This window comes from Cyprinodon variegatus, unplaced genomic scaffold (assembly GCF_000732505.1).
Source record: "Cyprinodon variegatus isolate N-32 unplaced genomic scaffold, C_variegatus-1.0 Scaffold308, whole genome shotgun sequence".
NCBI lineage: Eukaryota > Metazoa > Chordata > Actinopteri > Cyprinodontiformes > Cyprinodontidae > Cyprinodon > Cyprinodon variegatus.
The window spans coordinates 54,151-63,445 of record NW_015150761.1 but is presented as its reverse complement, the minus strand read 5'-3'; the positions used below and the strand labels follow the sequence as shown (position 1 = coordinate 63,445).

General features: G+C 40.8%; 1 protein-coding gene across 1 annotated transcript in view; it reads right to left on the bottom strand.

Annotated features, from left to right (window-relative positions):
• Positions 1–3,518, bottom strand: part of jade2 (jade family PHD finger 2) — a 230,267-nt gene extending 226,749 nt beyond the window's left edge. Inside the window, exon 1 of the mRNA XM_015384219.1 lies at positions 2,627–3,518. The gene's annotated coding sequence lies outside the window, so the exon portion shown is untranslated. The remainder of the gene's footprint in view (positions 1–2,626) is intronic.
• Between the last annotated feature and the right edge of the window lie 5,777 nt (positions 3,519–9,295).

Genomic DNA, 9,295 nt, shown 5'->3' with positions numbered 1-9,295 from the left:
ACACTAATTACAAAACAATGGAGTCAGATTCAGTTGGATGTTTTATGGTAAAAATCTGTCTTGGAAAACATTATGCATCCATTTTTTATTTCCTTATTTTACTTAACTGTATTTTATTCATTTGTTTATCTATCTATTAATTTAATCATTTTCCCATTTCCTTTCTTTTTTTCCCCTGTGGGGGTGTTTTGTCAAGTCGCTACTATTGCTCTATTCCGTTGATCTCTTTTATCATTACCATTGTTATCATTTTATACTTTAACTTGTAAAGTTCACGTCACAAACTGTATTCTGGGAGAGTGGAAATAGGTTTTACATTTGATTTATCAAATTTGTAAACTATACGGTTCGCTCTGTTAAATGTATGTATACTTCTGTACGGATCACCTTTCAAAATAAAAAATAAATAAAATCTGTTCTTTGCATCGTAACACTAACTTTGCAGTAATCCCTTAAATTCTGAACATTCATGTTGCAACAGCAAAGTTCTGTTGGAAGAATCTGATGTGTTAAATTAATAAAAACTCATAATTGATATACTCTCTAAAAATGACACTGCCAATCTCCGGGTGTACTTTAATGTACTTTCATGTTGGCGCAGAGAAGAAACAAGAAAAATGTCATGGAGAGCTTTTTAAGAGGGTTGATAACCCAAAGAAAATTACAAATGAGCTCTTAGTCCTCATAAATTTATATTTATCAGTATAAGCATCAGAGGTTTAGTATTGGAATATAGTAAAAAAAAAAAACAAAGCATCCAGGTTAACCAGAGAACAACCCAACTCCATAAAAAATAAATAAAAGCAGGCCTGTTGTGGAAAACAACCTACTTACTCCTGAGAGACACTGAAACCAGACTGTTGAACATAAAATACATTCAGAAAAAATCCCTTCCTTCCACTGGATCCCATCCATCTCATATGACACATATTTCTCTATCTGCCTTGCAGACATCTAAATCCATCAGTCTGTACATATCTGTCTGTGTGTGTGTGTGTGTGTGTGTATCTGAGGGGGGATTGAGGCTACAGTTTGCATGACGTCAGACCTCCATTCATGAACAACATCCTCCTCCTCCCCTTCGTCGTCACAGCGTAGCTGTTAATGTGATACAACGCACCACGTGGGAGTCCTTACCCCCCTTTCCCACCAATCAGAGCGCGGCGATTAACGGAGCAGACATGAGAACCACATGATCCTACACCTCCACATGTCTGGCTTAAGAGGTTTTACATGCTCTGGTTTCACATGATGTTTCCACAGAAAGTCGGACGCCAAGCGTTATCCTATGGCTGTACAGGGAAAGGGATGGCTAAAGATGAAAAGGAAAGAATATGCATATATAGTAAGGGTGGGGGGGTGCAAGCAAGAAAATAATAGAAGGTAGCACCTCATGAGGAGAGATAGGAAGGACTGGCAGAGGAAGGGATAGACACCATGACTCATCTCTAGTTTCATACCCAGTGGGAGGAGGGGATGTATGAGCATCAGGAAGAGGGACGGCTCAAAGGATGCTGAGCATGACTTCAGAGAGAGGAGTCAGTGTGTGCCCATGATGTCTTTGCATGACAATGACGTGTGTGAGCTGCATGAGGAGATCTGCTGCCACAACTGGCATCATACCACCTTCAGCTGACCTATAGAAAACGCCTGGTTTGAACCGATGAGCACTAGTAGAAAGATGGATCCGTTAATGATCCTCCTGCTAGTTATTTTTCTCATAATGCAGAGTTGGAAAAATAAAAACAGAGTAAGGGGAGGGGAGGCAAATGCTCCACTTAAACTCCATTAGTCCTACTTGCATCTGCAGCATCACCATCTGCAACCAAATGTTAAGTGCAAGGGTTTGTTATTGTTGGATTCAGGTGCACACATCCTATAAGACATCCTACAAGCACACTGATACAGGCCTGACTGAGGAGGTAAACAACAGCCACTCCCCCCTATCCCTGAGCCAACCGGAGCTGCACAACACGAAGCAGGAGGGGAGGAGGGAGGAGGGTGATGGAGGAAGAGGAGAGGAGTTGCTCTAATTTCTTGATGTGTGCATGTGTGAGCTTGCGTGCTCGGCTTTCCTAAACGCAACGCCACCCACTCACCCCCCACAACCCACCACCACCTCTATATTTCCTCTACTGAGGAATGAAATAAATAAATAAATAAGCCACGCATGTCTACGACGTTGCTGCAAAAATAGTTGATGCCACCACCTCCTTCTCCTCCTCGCGCAACTTTATCACGCATGCATGCAGGAGTCTAGACATGCGTGGCTTGTTTTTTCCACATGTGCGTACGAGTTAAAGCGCATATCTCCAAAAAATTTAAAGAATAATAATAATAACTGCACTGTTTTCTTTTTGTTTGTTTTTCTTTTGCATTTGAGCATAATATGAACTTGGACACTCTCCAATAGAAGTTTAGTCCGTTAGTTTATTTATCTCACTGTATCCTTGCAAAGCAAAAGAAAATAAACATCTAAGACGCACATCCGCCTCCAGGACCTGCGAAAGTGCGCACATAGCCACCGGCCTACCGCTGATACAGCTACTTCAGAGGTCCTGAACGCAGCACTTGTGTTATATCACACAGCTTCCATCCATATTAAGCGCGTAAGTGTTGCGCTTACCTTGATTACAGTCAGCTTTGGATACGCGGATGTCCTCGGTCCTGGATTAGATTAGATTTAGGAGATCATTTGGAGCAGGAACATGCAGTTTAACAGCTGAGGGTTGGTGCTGCTAAACATCCCCCCCCCCCCACCGGTCTCCACACACACACACCCCGGACACTTGAAGCACTCTGGGTGACAGGACTGTCCCTCTTCCCCTGTCCTCCCCTCCCCTTTGCAGTGCGCGTTGACAGCGCCTAGGATCCCCGCAAAGACCGACAGGAGTCCAAATCCAAAAGAGAAAAAAATGCGTTAAATCCCACTCTTAAAAAGAAACCAGCAAAAGAAAAGTGGAGCAAAAGACTGGCAAAGTCAATACGCAAAAAAACGCAGGGCTATTCCGGGTGTGCCAGGCTCCGAGATACGCCAAACGTGGAGCGCATGTCGCATTTTGCAAAAAAAAATAGATGAAAAAAAGAAAATCAACCCAAACGTGGAGTGAAAAATCCGTCTGTTTTCCTCCTCAGAGCCAACAGTAGGAGGAGAAGGAGGCAGGGAAATCAGAGGAAAGGGGGCGCAGATATAGAAAATAAAAAGCGATTATATGTTTCCACCGGATGAGTCAGAGGCTGTATCGCTCCTTCAGAAGTCAAACCCAGAGAGCTGTGATAGTCTCCACTTGCTCCCCAGGCTTTGCTCTTTGCTCGCCTCCCCTGCGCCGCGCCGCGCAGCTCTGGCCGGTGAATGCGCGCACACACACCGCTCTGCACTAACGCACAGGCGGGTCTCGTCTTGCAACGTATCCCCACCGCTGGAAGGAAAAACATAAAAACCACACCACCGACATGGAAGAAAGGGCAAAGGGGGGAAAAAAATCCGATCTTATCATCTGCTTGAAAACTATTTTGGCGCCATATTTATGGCGTACTTTCAATTCACTGTTAGAGAAAACTGTACTTCCTACTCTGGCAAATGTGAGGTTACAGCGCCCCGGTGAGGAGAATGTAGGTATTTGATTCAATTGAGTTTATTTCTATAGCACCAGTTCACCACATGTCATCTAAAGGCACTTTACAGTTCACCGGATCATACAGTCAAATTTATTCAGAGTTTTCTCTCTAAGGAAAACCAGTTGATTGCATCGACTCATTGACTCGAATGCAATCCCTCACGCTAAGCATGCTTGTAGCGACAGTGGAGAGGAAAAACTCCCTTTAAACAGGAAGAAACGTCCAGCAGAACCAGGCTCAGAGTGAGCGGCCATCTGCCGAGGCCGACTGGGGTTCAAGGAGACAGAAGCAGAGATACGAAATGCAGCTCAAGGATTATAGGGCTTATGTGTCAACAGGACTTGGAAAAACTTGTCCATGCTTTCATCTTCAGTAGACTTACTGTAACAGGGTCTTTACAGATCTCCCTAAAATATCAATCAGACAGCTGCAGCTGATTCAGAACGCTGCTGCTCGAGTCCTCACTAAGACTAAGAGACTGGATCACATCACTCCAGTTCTGAAGTCCTTACATTGGCTTCCTGTGTCTCAAAGAATTCATTTCAAAGTACTTTTGCTAGTTTATAAATCACTAAACGGTTTAGGGCCAAAATACATTTCTGACCTACTATACACTATGACCCCCCCAAACATCTAAGGTAATCTGGGACAGGTATACTTTTTGTTCCTAGCGTCAGAAATAAACAGGGGGGAAGTAGCTTTCAGTTTCTATGGTCCTCACATCTAGAATAAACTCCCAGAAACCTGCAGGTCCGCTGCTACTCTCAGTTCTTTTAAATCAATGCTGAAGACCTTTTTTTTATGTTGCCTTTCTCTAAATGACGTTCATTTCTTTACTGTTTAATCTCTTATACTGCACTGTAATTTTTATTCTTGTGTTTTATTATGTTTTTCATTTTTAACTGTTTCTTCTGTGTTTTTTTATTTTGTTAACTGATTTTATGTAAAGCACTTTGAATTGTCCTGTTGCTGAAATGTTCAGAAACTTCGTTATATTTTTTATTATTCCATGTAAGTGTCAAGAGTTAAGATTTTTCTTTTTCTACCTGATTAACAATGTAACAAAGAAATGTGGTCAGTTCATCTCAATCAATAATTAGCTAGTAGAAATGTTAGTGCATTTACAGCTCAAGGTCTTTTTGGATGTTGGCCCACCTTCCCCGACCCATCCTCACCACCTTCTACAGAAGCCCCATAGGGAGCATGCTAACCAGCTGTCTCACTTTTTGGAGTGAAGGCTGCAACGCCTCAGACTGGAAGGAGGTGAGAAGAGTGGTGAGAACAGCAGAGAGGATCATCAGAGCTCCTCTTCCCTCCATTAAACACATTTTATCCCAGCACTGCATGGGAGTCGGTCATATCATTAGCGACCCCTCACATTCCCTGCATGAACTGTTCTCCCTGCTGCCCTCTGGGAAGAGGCTTTGCAGCATTCGATGCAGGTCAAGCAGGTTCTGTAACAGCTTTTTCCCCAATGCCATGATTTACTTCAGTTTATTTATGTAGCAGCAATGCACAACACATGTCATCACAAGGCACTTTACAATTAAACCAGATCCTACAGTCAAATTGATTCAAGGTTTTCTATCTAAGGAAAACCAGTTGATTGCATCGACTCATTGACTTGAATGCAATCCCTCACACTAAGCATGGCATAAGACTGTTGAACTGCTGAAACTTTAATCAAGTCACAAATCCAGACTCAGCATCATACTTGTAAACATCATATTTGCACTACATGGTGAATTTTCAAATCCCTTCAAATAGAAGCTCACTCAGTGTTCTACTGCATTTTGCACCATGTTTATTTATTTATGTTGCACTGCTCTGAACCTTCCATATCAGTGCCTTTTGCACCACATCTTTAAAATAGTTTTCTTTTCTCCTACATTGTTTACACTTTGATCACTGCTGCACTTTACAAATGGAAATGTTCACTTCACTGCTAAGCTGCTCATTCACTTTTGAAAAGTTGTATGCATCGGAATTTCGTTTATACACTGTGTATACAAAATTACAACAAAGTTAGTCAAAGTCTAAAAGCCTCTACCAGTTTTTTATCTATAGAGACTGAGATTTTTACTGTTTTTCAAAACAAAACACCTCCCAATCAGTGAAACTGAGTTTCATTCCATCACATGGGCAGGCTTTAATTGGAGCAAATTTCAGATTGTAGCACTGGCTTTATGGTTATGGTTAGTGATGGATCCAGTAAAACCAATGCATCGGTGCATGTTTCATGCTCAGGGGAAAACCAGTGTCGGTGAGCGTCTGTTTCAAGAAAGTCTCGTGACCAATAAAGGCGCTGTTTCGAACTGATGGGCACAGTAAACTGTGTTTAAAAGCTCATCTGTCAATGCAATGCATCTGCCTAAAAAATAATCTTTTGTGGTTTACCATCAAATTATTGAAGAGATATGGAGCAGCCTCAAGGCAAAAGAAAGGTTTAAGCCGAGTGGGACCATTTTGATCTCATATTCGTTTTAATTTTCTTGTTGTGTCATCCTTATATCATATTATAGGGCATCAAATCAGAGTCAGTTTAGTTTATCAAAGAGGCTGCCTGTAGTGATTTCAAAGGTCCAGCCAGTGTCAGTATTCAATGACACGGTATCGAGATAGTATCAGTACAGTTTGGCAATGTGTCGAAACGCTTCACGACGCCTCATCAACCCATCACTGTTTAGGTCAATATGTTTCTAGAAGATTCAGCTGTTTCTTCAATCGCCTTCCCATGAATACTGACCGGTTCCCCTGCCTTAGTATATGAAAGTCACCCCCAAAAATATGATGGTAAATGGCCTGTACTTATATAACACTTTTTGTAGTCAGGAGACAGCACCAAAGCACTTCAGTCATTCACACATTAACGCACACAATCACACACTGATGGTGGCAAATTACATTGTAGCCACAGCTGCCCTTGGGCTCACTGGCAGAAGCGAGGCTGCCGTACGCTATCGCCACCAGTCCCTCTGACCACCATCAGTAGACAATGCAGGTGAAGTGTCTTGCCCAAGGACAGGGGCCCGAACCGACAACCCTTCGATTGCAGGGCAAACTCCTGCACCCGACGCCACTGTTGCCCAGTGATGCTGCCTCCCCAATGGTTTACAGTGAGGAATCTGTGATAGTATTTTGCACTTTGGCTGGAACTTTTCATTAGTTAGCTTATTATGGGTCTCTAGTAAGCCTAGTGAATCCATCTAAATTGACTTAATAAAATTAATATGGACCCAAAATGTAATTGTAGGTCATAGATTCGTATGGCTTTGTTTTAACTTTCTTCCTTCCATGATCAAATAAAAGGTCACATTTTTATGTTGTTTCACACACTAGCTTCAATATTTGCAGCATGTCTAGCATCACATTGCATTGCAAAAAATAAAATATACCGTAAGTAAATTTGTCTTTTTTTAATTTAATGTGGAAAGTAAGAGACATGGTCAATAAAATAGGATGATTGTGTTTAAAATAAGAAAAACAAGCCCTTTATCTTATTTTGAGGGCAAATTAGGTCACTCCATAGGCAGATCATCTTATCTACCTGGCAAATAAACAAATTTTAATACATCTTTACTTACTTTGAGCTCACTTTTTGCAGTGCGTGTGACCCTTGGCTGCTTCTTTTTTTTAATGTCTTTCTTTTCTAGTTTGTTTGTTGGGGATGACCATGTCTTGAAAAGTGTGTCACTGCACCACACCCCTTTCTTTTTTGGATGAAAGGTGAGTATACTTTCTGAGATGTTCAAAATTTGAGAAATTGTTTTAGAACCCTAACCCTTCTCAGAACTTCTCCATAACTTTCTTGCTGATCTGTCTGTTGTGTTTACTATTCTCTTAACATACCTGAAGCCCTCACAGAATAGCCAGATTTTACATTGAGATCCAATCACACAGAGGTGGACGGACTGCATTTCCCCAGTTAAGTGAGTTTTATTCCGTATAAATTTCACCTGCGCATCAGATCTTCATGTTTTGTGCATGTAACAATTAATGCATCTTTTTTTTTTTTTTTTTTAGCTCTGTTTCCAAAGTAAAACAGCAAAATTTGTGGTTTAATTTCACAGTATGAGGAAAAAAGTTAAATACCGGTAGTTGGTTATTATTTTGCAGAGCATTTAAAGCCACGGCTTTAGGATAAATCCTTATAATCTTTAAATTAGCAAAAAAATTAAATTTTTAAATCTTCATTTTAAAAGTGCATTATAAATGTATGCTCATTAAAAGCTAACTATCTGAATCATTTAGTGAAATCATCAGTGACTCAAAATGGACTTCTATTTATCAGCACATTTGATCTGATTGTGCAGATTTATTTTCTCACGTCTTTTTAGTTGACTTGAAGCTCTTCTCTCTCCTTTTTGATTCAGCCAATCTGACCTTAACCATCGATTAGGAGCCAGAGCTTCTCTTGAAGGGAAAATGAGGGTTCTTGCTCTTACTATAATTTATAAAACCTTTCCAACACAGGCCGGTTGAATGCAAGGTTCCAAAAGTGATGGTTGCCCGGTAAATTACCACCCTTCACAATTCTGCCCCCAACTCTGCATTTAAAGCAGAAAATAGGTGTTTGATCATGTTTAATCTCCTACCATCTAGAGTCTAAATCACAGCCTTCTTTTAGGCAGGTCTACATTTTAACTTCAGGGTAAATTCTGCACAGTCAACAATTCTTACAATTGCTTATTTAGAGATGTCTCATTTTCTGGGTTCTGTAGAGGCTGCCTGCAGATAATGCCAATAAATGTAACTCATCTATGCAAAGCTTTTGAATTTAAACTGACCATTCAGAGTAACATAGGTTTAAGTAAAGTCCCTTGGATGGAAAATTTGAAAAATTGTACTTTTACCAAGTACCCAGGCCTGAAAAATTACAAAGGCTGCACCAAATGCATAAATGCTCCTTTCAGTTTTATCAAGTATCAAACAGAGGAGAGATGAGGGGGGAAAACTGCATGTGCTGCTGTTTTACTCAAAGTGAAATGAGGCAGTGAAGGACACGGAGGAGGGATTTCTCTGGCAGCCATACAAATGAAACAGCAGCAGCATCCCCACATTTTTTTTAACTCCTTCTCTTTCTGCAGGTGACAATATTGTCCCTCAGAGAAACAGTCTGTGACCGTCCCCACTGTTTCTTGAATGTATAGTAATTTCATTTCCTCCTTGATGTAATGCACATGTTGTTTATTGGGGAGGAACAACCCTGCAGGTTGCAGGTCAAATATTCAATGTGGTTTGTTTAATCTACTGCCTTCACCTCAAGGACAGTTTGAATATGATACCAGAGATGCTCAGTGTAACACCAAATAAATTTCAGTATAATACAACCTATTTAAATGAAAATGAAATGAAACATTCAACCAAACTAACTTAATTCACAAGATTGTGTCTTACTATTATAATTGTATTACAATTGTGAAAAATATAAATGTAAAAGAGCTTTGTTTTGTAATGTTTAGGCAAGGTTGCAGTGCCTCAAACAGTGACGTCACAGAGTTGATCACCACCGCGGTCCATTGGACAGTTGGCTACAGCCTGAAGTTGCTCCGAGTGTTTAATTACACCACCTATAGGCTGGGCTCTACTGACCTGCCAACACATTCCGACAGCGGCTCAGAAATAACAGTCAAGCATAATTGGTAAAATCTTGTTAAAGATCATGAATATTAGTTTG